The 25,157-nt window shown below is 41.9% G+C and overlaps 1 long non-coding RNA gene and 1 pseudogene across 1 annotated transcript; one reads left to right on the top strand and one right to left on the bottom strand.

Moving 5' to 3' along the window:
* LOC120104032 overlaps nucleotides 1-24,236 on the top strand; it is a 30,998-nt pseudogene extending 6,762 nt beyond the window's left edge.
* LOC120110819 lies at nucleotides 14,258-17,086 on the bottom strand. Its single transcript, XR_005511937.1, has 2 exons — nucleotides 15,059-17,086; nucleotides 14,258-14,970 (listed from the first exon to the last, which is right to left on the bottom strand). It is a non-coding gene; the product is annotated as an uncharacterized LOC120110819 (long non-coding RNA).
* Nucleotides 24,237-25,157: the final 921 nt, after the last annotated feature.

The following is a 25,157-nucleotide window of genomic DNA, read 5'->3' as shown; positions in this document are numbered from 1 at the left end:
TTCATAATGCTGGTCTTTTGTCAACGCAGCAGCATCTGTCATCTCTTCTAGCTTCAAGTGATGCAGATGTTGTGGAGGCAAGCCTTCATACATTGACTGCATTTTTGAAGAAAACAGTTGGGAAGTGCTCCATAAGAGATGCTTCTTTGACTTCAAAGTTATTCGCATTTTCACAAGGTTGGGGGGGCAAGGAAGAAGGCCTTGGACTTATTGCTTGCTCTTTACAAAATGGTTGCGATTCGGTTGCTTCTGAGATTGGCTCCACGCTTCATTTTGAGTTCTATTCTGTTCCTGATACATCAAAAGAGTCCAATAGTGCAGAACATGAGAACCAGGGGTTGCATGTCATTCATATGCAAAAACTCAATTGTTACAATGAGAGTGATCTTGAACTTCTTCATAAGTTAGTAAAGGAGTACGGTATACCACCCAGTTTACGATTCTCACTATTGACAAGGTTGCGGTTTGCAAGGGCTTTTGACTCTTTGGCTGCTCGACATCAATATATCTGTATCCAGCTATATGCCTTCATAGTTCTTGTTCAAGCAAGCAATGATGCTGATGATATGGCAGCATTTTTTAACAATGAACCTGAATTTATCAATGAACTGTTATCTTTACTAAGCTATGAAGACGAAATTCCGGAGGAAATTCGGATCCTTGGAATTCTGTCATTGGTTGCTCTTTGTCAAGACAGATCTCAACAACCGACAGTTTTATCTTCTGTGACAGCTGGTGGCCATCGTGGAATTCTCCCCAGTCTCATGCAGAAAGCAGTCGATTCTATTACTAGCGGTTCCACAAAATGGTCTATTGATTTTGCTGAAGCACTTCTGTCTCTTGTCTCCATTTTGGTTTCATCTACTCCTGGTTCTTTAGCTCTTCAGGAAGCAGGATTTATACCTACTATTTTACCCCTTATTAAAGATACCAATCCTCAACACCTCCGCCTTGTTAGTACTGCAGTTCATGTGATTGAGGGCTTCTTAGACTTTCATAATCCCTCTTCAGCACTATTCAGAGATTTAGGTGGTCTAGATGATACTATTGCACGTCTGAAGATTGAAGTATCGCATGTTGAGAAGGGCTCAAAAAAGAATGCAGAAGAGCCTCGGTATTATGGCAAGGGCAAACAAGTCGTGGGCAGTTCAGCTGAGCTAGAAATGCAACCCCTTTATTCTGAAGACCTGGTTTCATATCACCGGAGATTATTAATGAAAGCATTACTCCGGACGATATCACTTGCAAGTTATGTCCCTGGTAGTTCTGCTCGTGTTGATGGTGCAGAAGAGAGTGTTTTGCCATCATGCTTGTGCATTGTTTTCAGGAGGGCGAAAGACTTTGGTGGCGGAGTGTTTTCACTTGCAGCAAATGTTATGAGCGATCTTATACATAAAGATCCTACATGTTTTCCTGCCCTTGATGCAGCTGATTTGCCTCTGGCTTTTCTTGATGCCATCACGAGTGGTGTTCTCTGCTCTGCTGAAGCAGTAATGTGTATCCCACAGTGCTTGGACGCATTGTGTCTTAATAACACTGGTCTTCAACTGGTGAAGGATCACAATGCTCTAAAGTGTTTTGTGAAAATTTTCACTTCAAGGTCATATTTAAGGGTCCTCAGTGGAGAAACACCAGGAACCTTGTCCAGTGGATTGGATGAACTAATGCGTCATGCATCCTCCCTGCGTGCTTCTGGAGTTGATATGCTTATTGAGATTTTGAATACAATATCAAAAATTGGATCTGGGTTAGATCCTTGTTCTTCAACAGAGTTAATGAGCTCGGCTACTCCTGTTCCCATGGAAACTGACCTAGAAGAGAGGAAGCCTATTTCACTTGGTGAAGGAGAAACTTCTAACATGGGAAATTCTGAACAGATGAATGAGGTTTCTTCAGATAATGCTTCTATGACCATAGAGTCATTTCTTCCCGAGTGTATAAGCAATGCTGCTCGTCTTCTTGAAACTATTCTTCAGAATGCAGATACATGCCGTGTATTCATTGACAAAAAGGGTATTGAAGCTGTTCTTAAATTATTTACTCTGCAGTTTTTGCCCATTTCCGTGTCAGTTGGTCAGAGTATATCTATTGCATTTAAAAACTTTTCACCCCAGCATTCTGCTGCTTTGTCTAAGGCTGTTTGCTGTTTTATTCGGGACCATCTTAAGTTGACAAATGAATTATTGCATCAGTTTGTGGAACTAAGCTTGCTGATATTGACTGCTTAAAACAACCTGAAGTCCTGAAATGTCTCTCTAGTTTAGAGGGGCTGTTGTCACTTTGCAATTTTCTTTTGAAGGGAACAACTACTATGGTCTCAGAGTTGGGATCTGCAGATGCTGATATTTTGAAGGAACTGGGTAAAGCTTACAAGGAAATTATGTGGCAGATCTCTTTATGCAGTGATTCCAATATAGATGAGAAGCAGGATGCTGATCAAGAAGCTGGAACTGGGGAATCTTCTGCATCTAATGTAGCAGGAAGGGAGAGTGATGATGATGGAAATATTGTTCCAGTAGTCCGATATATGAACCCTATATCAATAAGGAATACGTCTTCACCGCATTGGACTGTAGAACAGGATTTTGTGTCTGTGGTACGTTCTGCGGGAAGTATGCATCGTCATGGTCGACATGCTTTGTCACGGATACGTGGTGGCAGGATTAGCCGGCAGATGGATGCATCACATACATATTCAGAAAGTTCCCTTAGCACATTGGAGAGTTCCCTGATTCAGGATACTAAAAAGAGAAGTCCGGATATCCTTGTTTCAGAACTTCTGACCAAACTTGGTTTAGCTATGCGTTCCTTCCTTGCTACTCTTGTGAAAGGATTATCTGCTCGCCGTAGAGGTGATTCCGGTTCCCTGAGTCCTGCATCAAAGAGCCTTGTGACTGCTCTTGCGAAACTTTCCTTGATTCCCTTAGTTATTTCTGGGCATTCTATTTCTGGGCCTCGAAATGTCCACTATCTGTGAAATGCCCGGTATCTTTGGAAAGGTTGTAGAAGAACAATGGCTGCACTTATTTTTGACAGCAGACCGCCAGACATGCAATACTGCATGTGGTGAATAGTTTTTATGTCAATGGAACAATTTAAGGAGCTTTTAACTACATATGAGGCTACAAGCCAGTTACTGTGGACTCTGCCTTTCTCTATCCCAAACTTCTGGATCTGTGATCAAGCGACCATCTGTTGATGGAGAGGAAGCACAGTTCGTGGCTGCTGGATACATTGCAAAGCTATTGTCGTTTGCTGGAATATCATGTCAATTCTTTCATCGCTTTTATCTCCAACTCGCGCATCTCAATCTCAGCTTCTTGTTCAACCTGTTGCGGCTGGATTATCAATTAATCTTTTCTCTGTTCCAAGGGACCCTGAGGCATTTGTTCGTATGTTGCAATCACAAGTTTTGGATGTGATCCTTTCCTGTATGGAATCACCCTATGGTTTCCTAATTGTAATCCATCGTTTTGTTCTCCTCTGTTATTTCCATTATTACTGCAAGCATACTCTGTGTTGGAGATCTGAAGCGTCCGGTCGCAATGGAATCACGGGAAGCACTGGGCCAACGGCACTCACTAGTCCTTCCACTTATTGAATCTACTGTTGCCACTATAGTCGAGATGGGTTTACTAGGGCTCGAGCTGAGGAAGCTCTAAGAAGTGTGGGGACTAATAGTGTTGAGATGGCCACGGATTGGTTGTTCAGCCATCCCCGAGGAATTTGTGCAGGAGGATGTTCAGCTTGCTCAAGCACTTGCCTTTGTCGTTGGGAAATTCATCAGAAACATCCAAAGGTGATAGCAATGATAAGACAAGAAATGCATTTGCTGAGGAAGAGGGGGGTGGGAGACACCCCCTATTGATGATGTTCTTTGTGCATCAATGAAGTTGTTTCAAAGTAGTGATTCGATGGCATTTCCATTGACAGATCCTGTTAGTGACACTGTGCAATCGAAACAAAGGGGGAGACCGTCCACGGGTGGACCTTGTATCTCATTCAGGCAGCTTTAGCTTTGCCCATCAGAATTTTTCAAAGAGATTGGTGCACTATGTCCAATCTCACATATTTTGGCCTTGCCTTCTTAGCGAAGACAAGTAGCACAAGGGAAATTGCTGCAGAAAATGGTGTTGTTTTCTGTTTGTACTAGATATACTGACTAACTTCAGAGTGAGGAATGAGTCCAGGAATGAGCCTTCCAGCAACAAGAACTGGTAAGTGCTTTGTTGCTTATAATTGATAATATGTTGCAATCAAAGACCTAAATTTAATACGGAATCTGCTGAAGGTTCTTCTAGATCCTTATCTGATTCCATCTGAAGCGGACATTTCGCATAGCAAATCCTTCATTTACCACTGGAGAAAAAGTCTGTGTCAGATGGCCTTGACAAAGAATCTGGCAATGTGTTTGAGAAGATTTTAGGGAAGTCAACTGGTTATCTGTCTCTTGAGGAAAGTCAAAGGGCATTGGCCATCTCATGTTGAACTTATAAAGCAGCATGTTCCAGCAGTAGCTATGCAGGCTGTTCTACAATTATGTGCACGCTTAACAAAAACGCATGGCCTATAGCAACACAAGTTCCTTGAAACTGGAGGTTTTAGCTGCTCTTTTTAGTCTTCCAAGAACTTGTATATTCCCTGGATTTGACAGCTTAGCATCTGCTATTATTCGGCACCTCATTGAAGATCCTCAAACTCTCCAAACTGCTATGGAATTGGAGGATCAGGCAGACCCTTGCTGGCACTCTTAGCCGACATGCTGGCCGTCTTTCACCTCGCATATTTTTGACATCCATGGCACCTGTCATATCTAGAGATCCTGAGATCTTTATGAGAGCTGCAGCTGCAGTTTGCCAGTGGGAGACATCAGGAGGGAGGGACAAAACATCAGGGGAAAAAGAAAAGGATAAGGACAAACTGAAACGGTACTGGCACTGAAAGTGGGGTTCCTTCTAATGAGCCCTGTTAAGATGCCTGAGAATTAGGCCTAATGATACCCCAGGCAAAATGTTCTAGAAGCCATAAAAGAGTTCCTGCTAATCTTTCCCAAGTGATTGATCAACTTTTGGAAATTGTTATGAGCTTTCCGTCGGCAAAGAAAAATTGGGAGATGGTATTAACTCCCCCAACTCCTATGGAAGTTGATGAACCTACCACAAAGGAAAAGGGTAAATCAAAAGTTTGATGAGACAAAAAAGATGGATGGTGATAACCTCTCTGAAAGATCCGCATTGCTGGCAAAGTTGACGTTTGTCCTGAAGTTGATGAGTGACCATACTTCTCAATGTATGTGCATGCAGTGAGTGTAATCTTTGAAGCGGATATGGAGACATGCCAGCTACGGGGATCTGGGCTAGCAGGTGGCCCTGGAAATGGCGGCGTAAGTCCATCATATTTGCATCAGCTACTTCCGTTGTCTTCTGAGAAAGCTGCTGAAACCTCAGATTGAATGGAAGGATAAAGTTGTCTGAGAAAGCATCTTGGTTCTTGGTAGTGTTATGTGGCAGATCTACTGAGGGGCGCAGACGAGTTATTTTCTGAAATTGTGGAAAACATTTTCTTCCTTTTTAGATTCAGAAGGCAACTCCTCCAAAAGCAGTTTGTTACCTGACAAAAAAGGTTTTAGCTTTTGCTGACCTGGTAAATTCCAATTTTGTCCAGAAATTCTTCGTCCAGTAACTTGCCTGGTCGCTGGATGCTCGCCTGATATAGCTAAAGCCATGATAGATGGAGGAATGGTGCAGTCACTTTCCTGGCATTCTTCAAGTGATAGATTTGGACCACCCAGATGCTCCAAAGGTTGTGAATTCTCATACTCAAGGCTTTAGAAAGTCTTACAAGGGCTGCGAATGCTAGCAATCAAGTGCTTAAGTTGGATGGGCTTGGAAAGAAAAGATCATCTGCAACACATGGTAGAACTGAAGGCCAGGCTACTGGCTGAAGTCGAAACTGCAAACCATGATCAAAATGCAAACGATCAGCATGAAGCTAATGTTGCAGTACAACCTGCAGAACAGCAGATTCACGAATCTTCTCAAAATGATAGGGATCATGGCACAAATGCTGAGCAGTCTATGGAGCAGGACATGCGAGTTGATGGTGAGGAAAATATTGCCACTAATGCACCTGCTGAACATGAGTTGGAGTATATGCGTGAGGAGATGGATGAAGGTGGTGCTCTACGAAATTCAAATGAGATTGGAATGACTTTTCGTGTTGAACATCAGACAGATGATGATATGGGCAATGAAGATGAGGAGGGACATAGGCGAGGATGGTGAGATGATGATGAAGATGAGGAGGATGAGGATGAGGATATAGCAGAAGAAGGAGCTGCATTGATGTCTTTAGCCGATACAGATGCGGAGGACCATGATGACAATGGTATGGGTGAATGAATATAATGATGACATGGCTGATGATGAAGATGATGATTTCCCTGAGAATCGTGTTATAGAGGTGAGGTGGAGGGATGGTTTATCGGGTTGGATCACTTGCGAGTTTTAAGGGACCTGGTGATGCAAGCGGTTTCATTGATATTGCTGCGGAGACCTTTCAGGGAGTTGATGCTGATGATATTATACCGCCTTCATATTCCATTGGGTATGGAACGCCGCCGTCCCAAGTAGTAGCAGGACATTTCTTGATCGATCAAGGCTTGATGGGAATGCTTTCCAACACCCATTACTTGTGAGACCTTCACAATCAGGGGAGCCTGTTTCTTCGTTGTGGTCTGCTAGTGGGAACTTGTCTAGGGACTTTGGAAGCTTTATCATTTGGAGGTTTTGATGTAGCCCATTTCTATATGTTAGATGCTGGACTTCCATCTGGACATGCTGCTGCAACTATGGTTTGGTGACCGTTTGGTTAGTGCTGCACCCCCTCCTCTAATTGACTTCTCACTTGGCATTGATTCTCTAAATATTGGTGGAGAAGGAGAGCTGGTGATAGCCCGGGGACTGACGATGGTCTACCTCAGGCAGGTAGCCATGCTGCTACTATTGCACAGGCAGTAGAGGAACAATTTGTGTCTCAGCTGCATGGGTTAATCTCTGTCAATGACCCTCCAGCTCAGAGACAGTCGGAGCACTCTTTTTTACAGGCTAACCAACAATCACCTCTATTAAATGCCAATAGCGATGCACCAGTTGCAGGTGATCTTCCCACTCAACCAAGTGAAGGTCAGCATCAAGATCTAGAGACTGGTTCAGGACATCAGCTGGGGAGCTTACCTGTTGAAGTTTGCATTGGTCTTCCAAACTTGCCTCATGGCATAATTGATGCACAGTCAATTGTTGGAGCAGAGGAGAGTCAAGGGATACCAGAAATAAGGCAAAGATTTCCTGATGATCTGAATGTTGCACATAATGTAGTGAGACCATTGCACGATGGGAAGGACCCTTGTGAAGAATTTTGGCCCAACCACTGTAACTTTAGATACAATTCCTGAAATAAATGGATCATCTAATGACTTACAAACTTCTGGATCACCCAATGCAGATGGTTCCGAAGCACCTGCCCAATCCTCACAATTTAGAATTTCACGCATGAATGTAGAGAGGGACCTTCAGTTCTGGATAGCCCATTCTAGCGAGTGCATGCCCTTATTTCTTCAGGCTCCGGCCTGCCAGAGTTGAGTGATGCTCATGCTGGTTTTCAAGTTCTTGCAAGTGCTGATGTTGATATGAATGGTGCAGACACTGTTGAGGATCAATTTGAGAGCCCTGTACCTGCTTCTTCTAATGGAGTTGAATTATCTGCCAGGCAAAATGCAACAGTTCCTCAAGATGCTAATCAGGCTGATCAAGTCCATGCCAACAATGAGGCTTCTAGCACAAAGCAATTGATCCACACATTTCTGGAGGCACTTCCTGAGGATGTCTCCGTGCTGAAGTGCTGGCTTCCCAGCAAATTCCCAGCCTCAATCTGCCCAAGCTGCAACATATGTTCCACCACCTGCAGAAGAAATAGATCCTGAATTTTTGGCTGCTCTTCCACCAGACATCCAGGCTGAAGTTTTGGCTCAACAACGAGCGCAAAGAAGCATACATTCTTCAGCCGGCGGAGGGACAACCGGTTGACATGGATAACGCTTCGATTATAGCTACTTTCCCTCCAGATCTACGTTGGAAGAGGCATGTGTTTTGATAATTATTAATTTATTTTTCTTATCAGAGTCATAACCTGATTCTACTATTCCCTGCTGCAGGTACTCCTTACCTCATCTGAAGCAGTTTTGTCAGCACTGCCCTCAGCTTTACTTGCTGAGGCCCAGATGCTTAGAGACCAGATACCATCCTCGAAGCAGCCTCTTTGGAGGGGGCCACAGGCTTGGGTGGCAGGAGGCTGGCAATTGGACAGGCACACAGCTATGGATAGAGGTGTGGGAGTTACTATAGGTCGAAGGGCAGTGTCTGCCACTGCAAACAGCTCAAAAGTCAAAGAAATTGAGGGAATTCCTCTATTGGATTGCAAATGCTTTGAAAGCTCTCATTCACCTCTTAAGATTAGCTCAGGTATTTTATTTTTTATATTCTACTCACATTTTCTTTGTGATTATATTCTTGTACATGTTTTTCTATACGTTTGATGTGGTTTGAGATCTTATTGCACTTAGTTAAGACTTGATTTGAGAGATATCTATGTCAATCGTAGTCTGGTTGCCCAAGGTACACCTAATTGGTGACTGTTCAGCTGCCTTGTCAGAACATCTAGTTGATTGCCTCAAATTCTAAATCTTCACTTAGTTTATTAAAGTAGTTATATGCGTTTGCTTATGAGCATACTTATAAGTCATATTTAGATTAATTATTACATTGGTTGAAAACAAAAGAAGGCACTGAAAATATGCATTTTAGCTACCTTTGAATTTCTACTTCTGCATGACTGATTTGAATTGATTCACTGAATTAAATAGTTTTAAGAACATTAAAACTTGTAACCCCGCCGTGGCCAAAAAAAAAAAAAAAAGAAGTTTCAAGAACATGTATAAGTTGTTAGTACTTAACACTATACTATTTGGCAGTATTTATAAATAACCTGTACTGGTATGATGTTGTTACTTTATCCAATATTCTATTATGATGCACCATCTTATGATGGTGTAATGATTAATATCAATATGCCATATAACCAAGTGGTTATGAGACAGTAAGCTCACCCTTAGCATTGAACTGCTTCTCATCTCCATGGAACTAGAAATCCAGGCCATCCTTGGAAACATAGACTTTTATAGCATGATTAATATCAATATGCCATATAACCAAGTGGTTATGAGACAGTAAGCTCACCCTTAGCATTGAACTGCTTCTCATCTCCATGGGAACTAGAAATCCAGGCCATCCTTGGAAACATAGACTTTTATAGCCCTTGCATTTGATCAAACTGCACATTCACACGAGCACTGCTAGCATAAAAACAAAATATCTTAAACCAAAAAGTTGCACAATGCTGGTATAACTCTTTTATTGGTTATTTTGTAGGCAGTTGTTATGGTGTTTGGTTCAGGCCGTCACTCTCCAATAGGAGAGTTACATCCTAGCTTAGTAACTTTTTTCTTGTTTTCTATGTTACTCAAGCATTTGTCCATGCATGAATATAGTTCTTTGTGGCAATTTTTTTAATTTATCACAAGATATCATGCACTTTGTGTCATAAACAATTGGATTTAGAGAAGTGACTATATGCTGTCAGGAAATGTTGGATTCTGACAAAATCATCATACTAGACCATGTTCTTTAAAGTTTACACTTTGCAATGTCAATATGTGCATGCATTTTTGGAGGACAGTACCCTGTCTGTCTGAATAGGAGGAAACACAATTTCTCGAGTTAAAATAGTTCTTCAGAAAGTGATTATTGTGGCCTTGGCATGAGTAAGCTGTGAATGGTTGTAAGTATATTGTCTATAAGGTTGGCAGGTGTGATATTTGGGAATACTACTGCCATTAGTAATTCAAGTAAGGAATTGCTTGCTTAAAAGCATTCTTCCTTGCTTGAAATATCCTACTTCACAAACTTGCGTGCAGTCACCAAGGGGCTGTTTGTAGACCTGTAATTGATGTTGCACTGCAACTCAAGTTGCATTGCAACATTAGTTGCTGTAATTTACTTACAGAGAAGCTCAACTTTTGCATTTGGAGGAGAGTTTGGAAAAAAGAGGGGCAAAATGGGAGAGATGGAGAGGAGAGGGGGTGTGGCCGTGAGGAGGGAGGAGGTAGAAACGGAGAGGTCTGGTGGAGGTGTGAGAGAGGGGGGGGGGGGGGGGGGAGGGAGCGCTGGGGCATGAGATGGTGGCGGCAGGGAAGGGGGCTTGATGCTGGAGGCAGGGGAGAAGGGGGGGCTAGTGACAAGGGTGGTGGCAACAATGGGGTTGGCTGAGGGCAGTGGAGGGTAGCGGTGATGCCAGGCATGAGGGAGTGAAGCATGGGGCACGGAGGCCAAAGGTGGGGACCCAGTTGTTGGCGATCAGGGCAGAGATGGATGGGGGCAGAAGGTGAAGGCCAGGTGGGAGAAAGTGGTGGTGGGGGGAGAGGGGTCAAGGCTGGAGGTGTGGGAAAATGGTGTGGTAGTGATGCGGGGGGCGAAGAAAGCAGCGAAAGGCGGTGGCAATGTGGGGTGGGTGGTGTGGCTGAGGGCAACGAAAAGAGCCAGAGACCAGCAGGGGGGGGCAATGACAGCATGAGGGGTGGCAGAGGGGGCTGAGGGAAGATCCCAGTGCTGGCAAGGGGGTGCATGGGGTCAGAGTCCAGAGTCGGAATGTGATGAGGAAGGGGTGCGCACTTGAGGGGTGCTTGGAGAGGGGGGCATGTGGGGGGGCTCAGATATCAAGCATTCACCCTGCAGGATGACCTGCTGCAACTTGGCTGCATGTCCACCTACCACAAGTTGCACTTGAGCTGCAGGGCCTTTGCAGCTTGATTTGTAGCTGTGGGCCTCCAAACATGCGGGTTGGCCCACCTTGCAGTTGGACCTAATGTGTGAATCGACCTGCAACACACCAAACAGCCCCTAAGTGTCTTTCTGATGTGGCTATGATTGCCAATATGATGGTGGCACACCAACACTTTTAGCCAGTTTACAATCAAAAGTATTACATATGGCCTCAAATTTAATGTGCATTTTGTATGGGAATAAATTAATTTCCCAGCAAGATTGAAATGAAAACACCAAAATAATATTTTCCTAGTGGAAACAATATGAGTTGATGGGGAAGAATGAGGATCTAAAGGTAGCATTACACCTTGTTATGGGAAATCAGATTTGTCTACTATGACAATGATGTATGACCTGGAAGAATTGTATTGACTGTATACATTTAATCACTAGTTGCAAAGAGTATATTTTGGATTAATACTTTTTCATGCATTGTGATAAATGTACTTGTGGTTGACATGTTATAAGAAAGGAATGCTGGACCGGCCTATACTGGCTGGTTCAGCCCGTACCGAACCAGTCCAGTCTCTGACCGGTCCGATTCGGCATTAAAAAACGGTACCGGCCGGTATCGGCTTGTACCAGCTAGGCCAATTTTTTTTGGATTTTTGGAGGCCGAACTAGTGGTACCGGTTTAAACCGGTCCGGTGGCCGACCGGTATGCCTACTGGTACCAGTTCGGCGATCCTTGGTTATAAGCAAGTCAACAAAGAACTACTTACTATGATAATTCCAATGTTAGACTAATGTGGCATCACCTTTTTTTTTTGTGTGTGTATTTGTGTTGTTGGCAGCCCCTGGGCAAAGGCCTTCTTCAAAGACTTCTATTGAACCTATGTGCACATAGTGTTACACGTAGTATTTTGGTTGGCCTTTTAGTTGATATGATTAGACCTGAGGCTGATGGGCCTAGTGGGTCAGCAAGCATGATTCCTCAGCGGCTTTACGGATGTCAGTGGAATGTTGTCTATGGCCGACCTCAACCTTCAGATGGTGCTGCCTTTGCTTCCTCTTCTCTTGTGTTATTTTATTTTTTCTTTGGGGCGATCCCCCTGTTTTCGTTATCTTAGTTTTTGTGACATTTCTGTTGTTATTGTGTAGGCCTTCCACCTCTTGTGTCTCGTCGAGTTCTTGAAATTCTGACATACCTGGCAACAAATCATTCATCTGTTGCAAACATTCTTTTCTACTTTGATAATCCTTTGGCCTCAGAATCCTCAAATGCTACTCATTCAGAAAACAAGAGGGAGAAAGGTAAAGAGAAAATCTCTGAGGCAATGACATCATCAAGTGTATTGGAAACATCACCTAAGGGTTCCATGCCTGTAGTTATATTTTTGAAGCTTTTGAACATGCCATTATTTCTGCGAAGCAATGCACATCTTGAGCAGGTATTCACAAACTTATGATGGATTGCTGACGTATTTCTACTTGCATTTTACTTGCATTTGCAACTGGATTTATTTTATTGTGCAGGTTATGTCTTTGCTCCAAGTAGTAGTTAAGAATGCTGTCACAAAGATTGACTGCCTACCTCCCTCTGGAGAAGCTGCAGATGGTTCTCAGAATCAAGACACACAAAAATATTCTTCCACTTCAGAACAGAACTCTGGTCCGGAGATGGATCAAGGTCCTTGCACTGAGGTGCCATCATCAGGTGGGAAAAATCCTGTGGGCCAATACGATCTTCTTTTACAGCTTCCCGACTCTGATCTGCACAATCTCTGCATCATTCTTTCTCATGAAGGGTAAATATTTTGAACCAACATTTATCTAGAAATATATTTTGTTAAAAGCAGTTTGCTGATGTTCTTCCTGATTATGCTTGAAACTTTGAGACGTAATGTTAATAAAGTAGCGGACTCCTGTTCCAACCAAATTTGCATTAATGAATTACCAGATCTACCATATATACTGCTTCTTAAGCTAATGCATTGATGACATATGTGTTGCCCTAGCAGTTGAACAAGCTTAGGTAGTGATCTTCCATGCTGTCAAATGCATTTCTTTTGATTTATCTCAGTCTTAAACAATGCAAACAGTTAGGCACAGAGGATGCCCGTTAAGTAGAAATGGGATTACATGTTGACAGCCTTCAATTATATCAGTATTGAAAGAGAACCACCATGGTGTTCATGTATCTATGCTTTATTGTTCACATGCCTGAACAGAATATCCCATGCATTTACCCATTCCAATTTGGTAAACATACATAACCACAAGCTCTGGTGTTTTGCTTGGAGATAGTTTTATGGATCCTCTTAGCTATGCATTTCTTTTACCAGTTTCTGTCGATGCAAACTTGTATAGCTGTCACTACTGTCATTTGGCTTGTTTTAAGATTTTTCTTTTTGTTCAAGGTTCGCCGACCCGGTACCGAGGGTTTGCACTAGCTGGCTACCAGTTTTGTATAGTACTAGTCAAGGTCCGGCGTACCGGTACCGGTTGGCATATCGATGGCCGGCCGGATCGGTACGGTACGTACCGGCTGGTACCGGTACCGTACCGGCCGGTACCGCGAGCCAAAAATTTAATTTTTTTTTTAAATGTTGTCTCTGTTGGATCTTAAATTAAGTGAAGATTGATTTTTTTTTTTGCTTTTTTCATGCTTTTTGATGTTTTTATGTTTAAATTTAGGGTTGAAATTTGAAACATAGATGATGCATGTTATGTTTTCCTCCCGTTCCAAATGATAAAATGATACACATAAAATATCTTCAAATTAAGATTCAATCATTTACATACATTTAAAGCATTCTTGGATATCTAAAATCGGGACGAGTGCCGATGGCTCTCGTAGATATCCGGATCATAAGTATAATCAGGAGGAGGCAAATCAACCCAATCAGAAGGAACGCGCGCCAGGTTATAAGAACTGTCGGATCTCTCGCTCATGCTCTGGCTCTGAGAGGTGTCCTCTAATTGTGTAGGGGCCCATCCAAATATGGCGGAAGCAAAATCCAATGCACCATATCCATATTCGTCAGGCTGAGGCTGTGGATAATAGAATCCATATCCGTATGCTGTCGGATCTGCAGTCGTATCCTGTCTTCCTGAACGACCTCGAGGAGCCCGTCTTCTATATCCAATGATATCCTCACGAAATCTATCAAGGGGTTGACCGTGGTCCGTATCCTGTGTAGCACCCATAAATTGGGACTTACCGGTGAAATAAAGACCACCCTCCGGCTGTCTCATGAGTACCATACTGTCCTCCGTTCCCTCCATGGCTAGAAGATCCATCACCACCAGAACCTTCATCGTTGTTAGTCCAAGTCTCTTCCTCGACACTCTCCATTGGGACCCTTTGTTTTTCTTTCTGGCCCTCTCTGTCTGGCTATGTCGCCCTTGTCTGTCGAGCATCTCTCGATCAGCTCTCTCGGAGGGTGTCTCGTACCAATCATGTGGTGACTGGCTCCCTTGTGCCTACGGCTGATCAGCTCTGAAAGTGCGTGGAATATTGCGCTTACCCTATTGCTCTGGATCGACCCTAGCTTCGGTGGCTATGAAGCTAGCTGGTCGTGGAGGCGATCCTGGCTCGTCAAGCTCGGGCTCCTGCTGTTGGCCTACAAGCCAGTCGAGTAGTGGATTATCGTCATCAACAGTGAAGGTCCCGTAAATCGGATCTGTATGCTTGAGCTCCGCTTCCTCCTGGATGCACTTTAGCCTCAACCGCAAATTGTAATGCACATAAATAAGGTCGTTGAGGCGCTTTTGCGTCAAATGGTTTCTTTGTTTGCTGTGAATAAGGGCGAAGGTGGACTAATTGCGCTCACAGCCACTAGAGGAGACTGTTTGGAAGAGGATCCGGATAGCTATCCGCTTTAGATTTTTCGCGGACCCGCCAAAATGCACCTACCATTCAGCTGCAAAAATATTTATAAAAATTACATATATGATAGTTCCATAATAGTAACTAAGTAACACCGGAGAATGTTTTCCTGATGTGTCACGTACCTGGATTCATATTGTGTTTGCTGACGACAGTCGCTCGTTGGCCAAAACTGTAGCTGCCCTCTCTAAATAATTTGCTCTGTGAAAAATAAGCATAAGAAAACCATGTTGATAATTGAAGATGCCGATATACTTACACATGCTGGTAATTACTAAATCATAATTACCTCTTCAAGACATCGGGCCGCTTTTTCTAGATCATGCTCCATCTTGTAAATCACATTGCGCAAAGCATCCATAAGTGTTTCATCCATACCAATTCCATCTATGCTGTACTGAAACCGGGGGTTTAGGTAGTATACTGCACATATACGAGACTATCTTAGCATAATTATATAATTACATCTATCACTATAATTGTTACTATAATTATATCTTAGCTTACCTGCTAGATGCAAATCCGTACCCATTTGCGCTCCCCACCGTTGCTCAATGATGTTGATGTATGACCAGCCATATGCTGGATCTGCCTCCATAATCTGATTCTTTGCCTTGACCATCATATGATATGAAAACCTCATCTGGGGGTAGATCTCGCTATCTACGGCCCGCAGCACTTCATATAATGGTTTGATAGCCTTGACTATTATAGTAGCCCGCTGCCAGAATGGCTGCCTCGTCACCAAATCTTCTATCTTGCTCCCTTCAGTGCCGGCATAAGAATATCTACTATCATACCACTCGGGACTGGCAAACATCTGACGTAGAGCTCCTCTCTTCTCGAGTATGCTATCAAGTGCGATGAAATTGGTAGCAAATCGTGTGACTCCTGGTCTCAGAATCTCTCCTCCTGCATACTTTCTCATCAGTGAAAGGACCCAGTTATGGTTATAAATATACCTGGTAATGCGTTGGGCTGTCTCCACCGTTTGTTGCACCCTATGGATCTTTCCAATGTCCATCAACATGAGATCGATACAATGTGCAGCACATGGGGTCCAGAAAATGTGGTCGCCGCTCCATCAAGACCTGCCCGGCAGCCTTATATTGCGGCTCATTATCAGTGACGATCTGCACGACATTCTCCTCTCCTACCAGATCAATCACATCCTCCATAAGTTTCAGCATGTACGTGGTGTTGTGCACATAAGCCGAAGCATCAACCGACTTGTGGAAGAAGGTCTTCGCATCACAGTGTGTCAGGAAGTTGATGATGCTCCGCCTGGTCGAACCGGTCCAACCATTGCACATGATGGTTAGTCTATATATGGGCCACTTGCTCTTGTACGAGTCAATCCAATTCTCCAGCTCCTCCTTATTGTTGTCAAGAAGCTCACCGTATATGTCCTTCGGGCCTGGAGGAACTACATCAGGACCGACAGCTTGTATGACGGCAATGGCAGACCTGTAGTATGTATTGTCTGCCACATTCGCTGGGATATGGCTGAAGTGAAATCAGGATCCAATAGCTCGCCACATAGTTTTCTTCTTATCCTTCATCCACATTGTGTCTACCCTCTGCTGCCTTGAATCTCTGCTGGGAAAAGCATGCGGATCTACATCATGAATTGTCACTCCTTGTGGAATTCCTCTAAATGACTTCTTTCGGCTACCAAAACTACTCAGCATAGATGCAATCCGGCCACGTTCTTTGCCGACGCCCTCCCTGACTGAAGTTGTCCTCAAGAACCCTGGATCTTGTCTAGTGCTCCCAGAACCGCCGCCCGACTCATATGCAGAGAGCCCAAATCGAGCCCTATGCCTGGCCACCTCCTCATGCTGCCACTGATCATCCAGGCTTGCATGCATGGCCGCCTGAATATCTGGCTCCTCCTCATCTAGATCCTCAACCTCCTCTGGCTCCCTAGAGTGATAGGAAGGTGGTTCTGCCGCTCGGCGATCGACCTCCGCCCTCTTCTTGGAAGCCATCTCCTTCGCTTCTTTGACTTCAGCGAGATTCTGTTTCATCAGCACACGAATCTCGCTAGGACAATTCGGGCACGTAGCAACCTTACTGGAATTTTGGCTAAGTGTTGCTTCAATCTGGTTACCCCTCCCTTGAAAATCTTATTGCAAAAGTTACATTGAAACTGGTGTCGTTGCCCCTCTCCTCCAAGTCTTTGCCCATAAGACCAGCCAATATCACGCTTTGTAGGGTTCGTTTTTCTTGATGGCTCCATTTCTATCATAAATGTACAACTTATCAAAAAATTAAGCTAATAAAGTAAATTTTCGCATTATCTTATTTTTTAAGTAATTTATAAACTATTTTTTTTAAGTTACTTATTAACAAAATTAATGAAATAACATAGGACAAAAAAACCGCATCTTAAATAGTCTCCGCTGGATTTTTTGGGCAGGACCTCCTCCTCAATTTGTGGGCTATCTCTTAAATCTTTTCGTCTCTGATGACTCTTCAGAGGCTCACTGAATTTGAGTTACTCTGGACAAGCCAATCTCTCTGAAACACTTCTGAATTTGAGTTACTCTGGACAGAGCCTCTTGTTCGGTTTTTATAACCGAACGAGTGAGAAGGAAGGCGAGGTGCAGACAGGGTGATAGGCCTCTCGGCCGAAAGGCCACTTCGGTTTTTGTGTTGTGAAAAGAAAGAAGTGGCCTCTCGGCCACTTCTTTTTTTTTAAAAAAAAACCACAAAAAAGAAAAAAAGAAGTGCCCGTGGCCACTTCTTTGGGAAACCACGCGCGGCGGCGCCTTGTGCTGTGGTTCATTAAAAAAAAAATCGTAACGGTGCGAACCGGACCGACCGGTACGGGCTCCGTACCGGCCGGTTCGCTAAAAGAACCGGGAGATACCGGATTTCTTGTGGTTCCGGTACCGGTCTAGGACCGGACTGGTACGTACCGGCCCGTACCGGCCGGTACGGCATTCTATGGTACTAGTGCACACTATATTGACCTGAGGTGTGCTAGGACTAGGCGGAGGGAGATGGAGAGGGAGAAGGGGAAGAGGGAAGAGATGGAGAGAGAGAGGGAAAGGAAGAGAGAGGGGAGAGAGAGAGGAAAGGGAGGGATAGGTGTACCTCCCTTCATTGGCGGCAGCGATGGCGATGGAACCCTAACCCTAGCCATGGAATCATCTTCATGGAACCCTAACTGTCGGTGTGAGAGTCATCATCATCAATCTTGTCATGAATGAGAATTCATGGAGGATCGGGAGGGGGGGACAGAGGGAAGAGGATCAGAAGAGAGGAGATGGAGAGGGTTGTTATAAGAACCTAGTGAGCCAGATCAAGATCAACTAGAGAGCTCAGCAGTTCATGCTTCTGTTTGTTGAACCTTGGATGCAAATTTAAGCGTCAATCCTCTTTTCCCTTGTATTTTTCCTGGCTGTTTAGTCAAGACAACAATATTATACTCATTACTTTTGAACTATTATCTCTAATAGCACACCCCCATAATTACATATCCATTAGCTAATTTGCTTTAGATAAATTGTTAATAGAACACTTCTGTAATCAGTAATTTCTTACATCTACAATACTTATTAAACATTTTAAGCCTAATTTAAACTAGAATGCAATAAATCTTGATTCTCATGAGTAATTAGAAGGTATAAACTGGCTAGCTGACAAAGGGCAATGCTTGACAGACTTCTCTCCAAGGTTATCCATCTTTGCATGGATATTGAAATGATAAAGAGGGCTAGTTCTGAGCCCAGAAGAGGAAAAACACTTAAACATATTACTAGATTACTATTTTTCCTCTCAGAATTGTGGTTGATCTCAAAGGTATATCTATTGCATATCAATTACTCGCCAAGTGAACGGAGCTCTATCAGCAATGTTGTGAGTATTAGATTACAATCCCTAAAAGTAAATAGTTATCAAAATCCAAGAAACTGATCTAATCTGTCTTCTTGTAGAAAATCAATAATATTTATGTAATCAAAGTGGTGAAATCACATATTACTAATTCTTTGATCTATTCAAGCATTATTTTTTCCAGTCTATCTTATTTCTTTCAGGTACTTAAAAAGTTGAAATTAACTCAAGTCATTTTTGAGTTATATGAGTTGGCTCAGTTCACTTGATTGACCTGCACTGTTCCTTTTAATGTCCGTATTTTTCTTACTAATGCTTTGAATATTTATTCAATTTTATTTATATCAGTTCATCTCTCAGAAAGCTGTCATTGAGTATTGAAATTTTCCTGTTTCCTGTGATGACTAGTTTGGAGTCCTCATATTAGTCCCGGTCTTAGGTGTATTTGCATATTGAAACATTTTTATTTCATGTGATGGCTTAGTTTTGAGTCCCCCCATGTCTTTTGTATTAGGCCTTGTGACTAATGTGATTTATGTATTAAGCAGACTTTCAGATAAAGTATATTCACTTGCTGCTGAAATAGTAAAAAGAATGGCATCTGTTGCTCCTCCCCATCGAAAATTCTTTGCAACTCAGCTAGCTGGTTTGGCTCATAATTTGAGTTCTGCCGCTGTGTCGGAGCTCGAAAGTTTGAGGAATACACAGATGTTGGGACTTAGTGCTGGTTCAATGGCTGGAGCTGCAATCTTGCGTGTGCTACAAGCACTCAGTGCGCTCACTTCAGTTGATGGGAACAAGGGTGAAGATGTTAATGAGGAACATGAGGAACGATCTATATTGTGGAATCTAAATGTAGCTCTCGAGCCACTATGGCAAGAACTAAGTAACTGCATTAGCACTACTGAGGCAAAGCTAGGGCAGAGTTCAACTTTCTCTTCTCCTGTGCCATTGCCAGATGCTGGCGATATTGGTGGTTCTTCCTCTCTTTCTCCACCTCTTCCTCCGGGCACGCAGCGACTATTGCCATTCATAGAAGCCTTTTTTGTTCTGTGTGAGAAGCTACAGACAAACCAAACAATTGTGCTGCCAGATAACAATGTGACTGCAAGAGAGGTCAAAGAATTTGCTAGTACTTCATCATCACCATCTCTTAAGTACAGTGGTACTGGCACTATGACATTTGCAAGGGTTGCAGAGAAGCATCGGCGCCTTCTTAATGTTTTTATAAGGCAGAATCCAAGTTTGCTGGAAAAGTCACTGTCTATGATGTTAAAAGTACCAAAGCTGATTGATTTTGACAACAAGAGGGCATATTTCCGGTCACGGATTAGACAACAACATGACCAGCACCCTTCTGCTCCTCTGCGGATAAGCGTTCGCCGGGCATATGTCTTGGAGGATTCATACAATCAATTGCGATTGCGTCCCAGTCAAGACTTGAAGGGTCGGTTGACTGTACAGTTTCAAGGAGAAGAAGGGATTGATGCTGGTGGGTTGACAAGGGAATGGTACCAATTGCTCTCAAGGGTCATTTTTGACAAAGGAGCCTTGCTTTTCACTACTGTTGGGAATAATGCAACATTCCAGCCTAATCCTAATTCTGTCTACCAAACGGAGCATCTTTCCTATTTCAAGTTTGTGGGCCGCGTGGTAATATAATATGTTCGTGATTTCTGTATTGACTGGGATCATTCTAATTGTGGTTGTTCATTTTAGATTCTTCGTCATTTTATATTTCAACGAATTCTTCAGGTTGCAAAAGCACTGTTTGATGGTCAACTTTTGGATGTTTACTTCACTCGCTCATTTTACAAGCACATTCTTGGGGTGAAAGTGACTTATCATGACATAGAAGCTGTTGATCCTGATTATTACAAGAACTTGAAGTGGATGCTTGAGGTAGTGTTACATGTTTTGGTCTTGTGATAGGTTATTCTAACAATGAAACTGATATGTACTGAACTTTAAACAGAATGATGTAAGTGATATCCCTGATCTGACATTTAGCATGGATGCTGATGAGGAAAAGCACATCCTTTATGAGAAAAATCAGGTAAGACAACATTATCTGAATATGCTACATGGTCTTAATTCTGTAGGACTTAAAATTGGCAAGTTTCCTCTTCATTGTTAAAGATTATTTGAAGACAAATCAAAAGCGGATTATAAGGTTTTCAAGTTCCGTCCATTTGTCTTTGTAATTTGATTTTGATTTTTATGCATGCTTATTCCAACTAATTTGTTCTTTCCCTTTGTGTAATGCAGGTTACTGACTATGAGCTTATACCTGGAGGAAGGAATATTAGAGTTACAGAAGAAACAAAGCACGAGTATGTGGACCTTGTGGCTGAACACATATTGAGTACAGCTATTCGTCCTCAGATAAATTCCTTTTTAGAAGGTTTCAGCGAATTAGTTCCACGGGAACTTATTTCAATATTCAACGGCAAGGAGCTTGAGCTGCTAATTAGTGGACTTCCAGAAATTGATTGTGAGTGCTTTTGGCTTTTTGCTGTTATTAACAATTTTATCCATTTACCTTTTCAATTTTCATGATTCATCCTGGTGTCTGCAGTCGATGATTTGAAAGCCAATACAGAGTATACTGGCTATACAGGTGCATCTCCTGCTATTCAATGGTTCTGGGAGGTCGTTAAAGCATTCAGCAAGGAGGACATGGCAAGACTGCTGCAATTTGTAACTGGAACATCAAAGGTAATTATGATGTGTGACAATAATGTTACATTCATAAGGAAGGTTATTATGCGATAGATTTTGCGGTCACTTTTTCATTCGAGTAGTCAGACTAGTTGCTGCAAAAAAAAAAAAATGCTTAATAAGATGAAGCTTGTGAATAGCTTTCATGCGATGTATGATCTATTTCCTTATTCTTTTTCTGTTGAAGTCTTCATGCGTGAAATTTTTTGATTGATTATTGGGTTCTATAGGGAAGAAGATCAAATTTGAAATGAATTCTTAACATGGAACTAAAGAAACATGAGTTTGACCCAATAAAACATGAAAAGTCATCATTAATATGTCGATTGATAATCAATCAGCTATAGGATTGTTTTTCTTTGAACTTAAATTGGCTAGTGCATTTTTAATTTGTTTTCCTATCTGCAAATGACACATATACTTGTAAGGAGTAAGGTTGGATCCATAACTCATCAAAGAGAAGGAGCCAGCTTGTCCCTTGTTTTCGTGAATATGACTGGATCAGGTAGATTCCAAAAACAGAGATGGAACCCAGAGTTAAACGCAGATGAATATTATACCTTGTATCCATGTGTGCTACTGTTTGGTTGCTAGCACGCAACATGAAAAGTATTATCATGTAAATCTTTTTTCCTTTGTAGGATACTTTTATTTACTTTCTGTAAGAAATTAATCATGCTTACAATTTGAATTCTTAGACATTGTCCTGGATCCATAAATAATTTCTAAAATGCTTTATCGCTATCATGGATGATTTTCAATGCAGAAAGCTACCATTTAGATTTGGCAAGCAATAAAAAGTAAGCTATATGTAATGTTTTAAAGTTGTGAAGTTGAAGGTTAGTGCTTACGCAAACACTTAAGTGAATTATGGTTTAAAATTTAAAAATAAGTAAAATTTATAAAATAACTAAAAAAGAATGATATAAAAATGTTAAGGAGATTAAAACTTAACTTAAGAAATGCATACATCTATTTGGGGTCTTTCACTAGTAACTTAACATGGTATTTGTAAATATGAAATGATTTACCACTCCTGGAACTTGTGGCTCGGAAAGTAAAAAAAAAAAAGAAGGGGTCAATTCAGGTTAACTTCTGAAGCTAAATATTATCTAGAGCTAATCATGCTTTTTATGAGTTATTTTACTCTCTTATTCCTCTTCAAATGCTTTCTCATGATTTTCATCAATTTCATTATTATCTCTTTTGCACACACCATTACCATCTAGGCTGAATCACGGTAAGGTAAATTCTGGATGAGGATGGTGTACTGGAGTTTGATATTCTAGTAACTTCATTTTGACTTTCTTTGGATTTGATATGTTTCTTGATTTTTTTGGTGATTGTCCTTCACTGAATGGTTGAGGTCGAATTTACATGGCCTCTTAAAGTTGATCATATTTTATTTCGATGCTTGTGTGGAAATTAACATATTTCTGATGAAAAGAAAAAACAAAATGTTTGTTCCAATGTTTAATTAAGATCTGCAGTCCTGGCTGATACCCCCTACTGCTATTATTCTCTCTCTCTCTGCCCCTCCCTCTCTAAACGAACTGTTTTTGGGTATATCAGGTTCCCTTAGAGGGATTTAAAGCATTGCAGGGTATTTCTGGCCCTCAACGGTTTCAGATCCACAAGGCATATGGTGCTCCTGAGAGGCTACCGTCTGCCCATACATGGTTAGACTTGCTAAGAATGCATTTCACTATTGCAATCTTATGTAACAAGTCGGACATTGCATTTTTAAAAGATTGGCATTACATTGCAGTTTCAACCAGCTGGACCTGCCGGAGTATCCGTCCAAGGAGCAGTTAGAAGAACGCTTGCTGCTTGCCATCCATGAAGCTAATGAAGGTTTTGGCTTTGGTTGATATATTATACTCCTCAGCCTCTCCTCTTGGAGCCAGTGTTCTTTTCTGATTGCCACGTACAGGTTGGCTTTTATTCTGTTTCAACCAGCGTATAGTGTTTGCTTATCTCAATCTTTCAACCGTGTTTGATTTGGTTTTGAACTAAAAAAATATGGCTTCGATGTAGGTAATGATTTTGTTTTAGAAAAAGGAATAGGGTGTGTTTTCTGCTCGCTGCTCAAGTTGCTTGTGCTTCTAATAGGTGTTGACGAGTTCAGAGTTTGCTGTTGAAGTAACATATAAATTGACTCAAGAACACCTACGTATTGTTCTTGCAATAGTGCTTAGAGTATCCATGTAGTTCTACTAGAAAATGCATGTGCAATCAATGCTAGATCCTGAGTGCTTGGGAGGGGGTTTAACAAAAAGTACTGATAAGATCAAAGGATTTAAGTAGTTATTAAGAGTCAATTTATTTTGTTACCAAAAAGAAAACCAATGTATTTTTCTTCATCATACACTGGAGGTCATTCATGTGCTAATTGATTAGCAAAAAGAAAAATGCATTGTCTTAGTTCGAGCAGATTTTGCAATTCATTGTTTATGTAATCATCAGTGATGGTTTTGCAGATTTCAGAAGCAACCAGATGAAGGTGGTGTGCAAAGCTTCTCTCTCTGAAATGGCTGGCATAGAAATTTTTGGAGAAGCAAAAACTAATCAAATTTGAAAAGGTGTCAGTCCTAACCTCGGACATCAAGCCACCAAGATAGTCAGGGTAGGTAGATATATTGCATTCTGACAGCAATAGCAAGGGCTTGGAGTCCTTTTTGTTTCTGGTTATAGGCTCCATAGTTAATTTGGAGAAGTGTATATGCTTGAATGCTTGAAAAACAGTATCCTGCCTCTAATGTATATTTTTTTTTTCCTTTTTATATTAGACATCCTTTTACTCTGCCCCTCAGATTGTGAAGGGTAGCAGCTATTCAAATGAATAATTTGGTTGGCGTATATTTTTTTTCTCTAATTTTTTAGCTTAAATGACTTGAACTATATGTCAGAACTTATTGTTGATTTATCCCTACAATTCTTGAAATAAGCACCATGTGCCTTCCTTGAAAGGTGAGAGGCAATGAAATATTTTCCTGAGTAAATTTTGTGTCTGGCAGTCTGTTTTTTTGGGGCAAAATTTTGAAAGATACCATCAGTCAAGACCCAAACTCAATCACTCTGGTCTTTTTCTTTTTTGTCTCAGAACATGAACGGATCACAATGCAATTAAAAATGAAGTCTGTACGAGCCCAACCACTGTAAATGGAGGAAAAGAAGAAACAATGAGCTGGATCCATATATCTTTAAAGGGTAGAAATGGTAAGCTAGCATGATACTATTGATCTGGGTCTTATATTTTCGACTCTTAGGGCGATTGCGATGTCCCAAGTTGGGGAAAGAATTCGAGTAAATTTGAGGGCTTGTCTACATTCATCTTTACCATGCCATCAAGGCATTCGCTTCTTGCCAGGTAGGGTCAAGTTCCACTAATAAGGGGTTTTGGATGCTCAGATTATCTATTTGAGCATGTACTGCCAGTAATTTTACCATCCGAACCAGGTGGGACCCACCAAGCTCATGGATAGCTAGCTTCTGCCTATGTCCACGAAGCTCAGGAGAAGGGTTGAATTTGCATAGGATATATCCAACCTATGTGCAAACTTAGATTATATGCACCAAATCCAAACCTGAATCCTGTTTACTGACGCTGTACATTATAAGGTGTGAAGTTTGGTCGTGTTTTGGATTGTTATGAAGCATATGTTGGGTTTTGATTATGACATAAGGTGCAGAGGCAAGGGTGGAGGGCTTATCATGGGAAGGGGAAGGTTACATTCAGCTGCCATCATTTTAAGCATTGCACCAGCTGCTCACCGGCATCCGGTTGCCACCTTCATCATAAGAGAAAGGAGCCTTACAACAGT

The sequence above is a fragment of the Phoenix dactylifera genome, chromosome 1 (assembly GCF_009389715.1).
Source record: "Phoenix dactylifera cultivar Barhee BC4 chromosome 1, palm_55x_up_171113_PBpolish2nd_filt_p, whole genome shotgun sequence".
NCBI lineage: Eukaryota > Viridiplantae > Streptophyta > Magnoliopsida > Arecales > Arecaceae > Phoenix > Phoenix dactylifera.
Note: the sequence above shows the minus strand (reverse complement) of the source record. Positions and strands in the feature narration are given on the sequence as shown.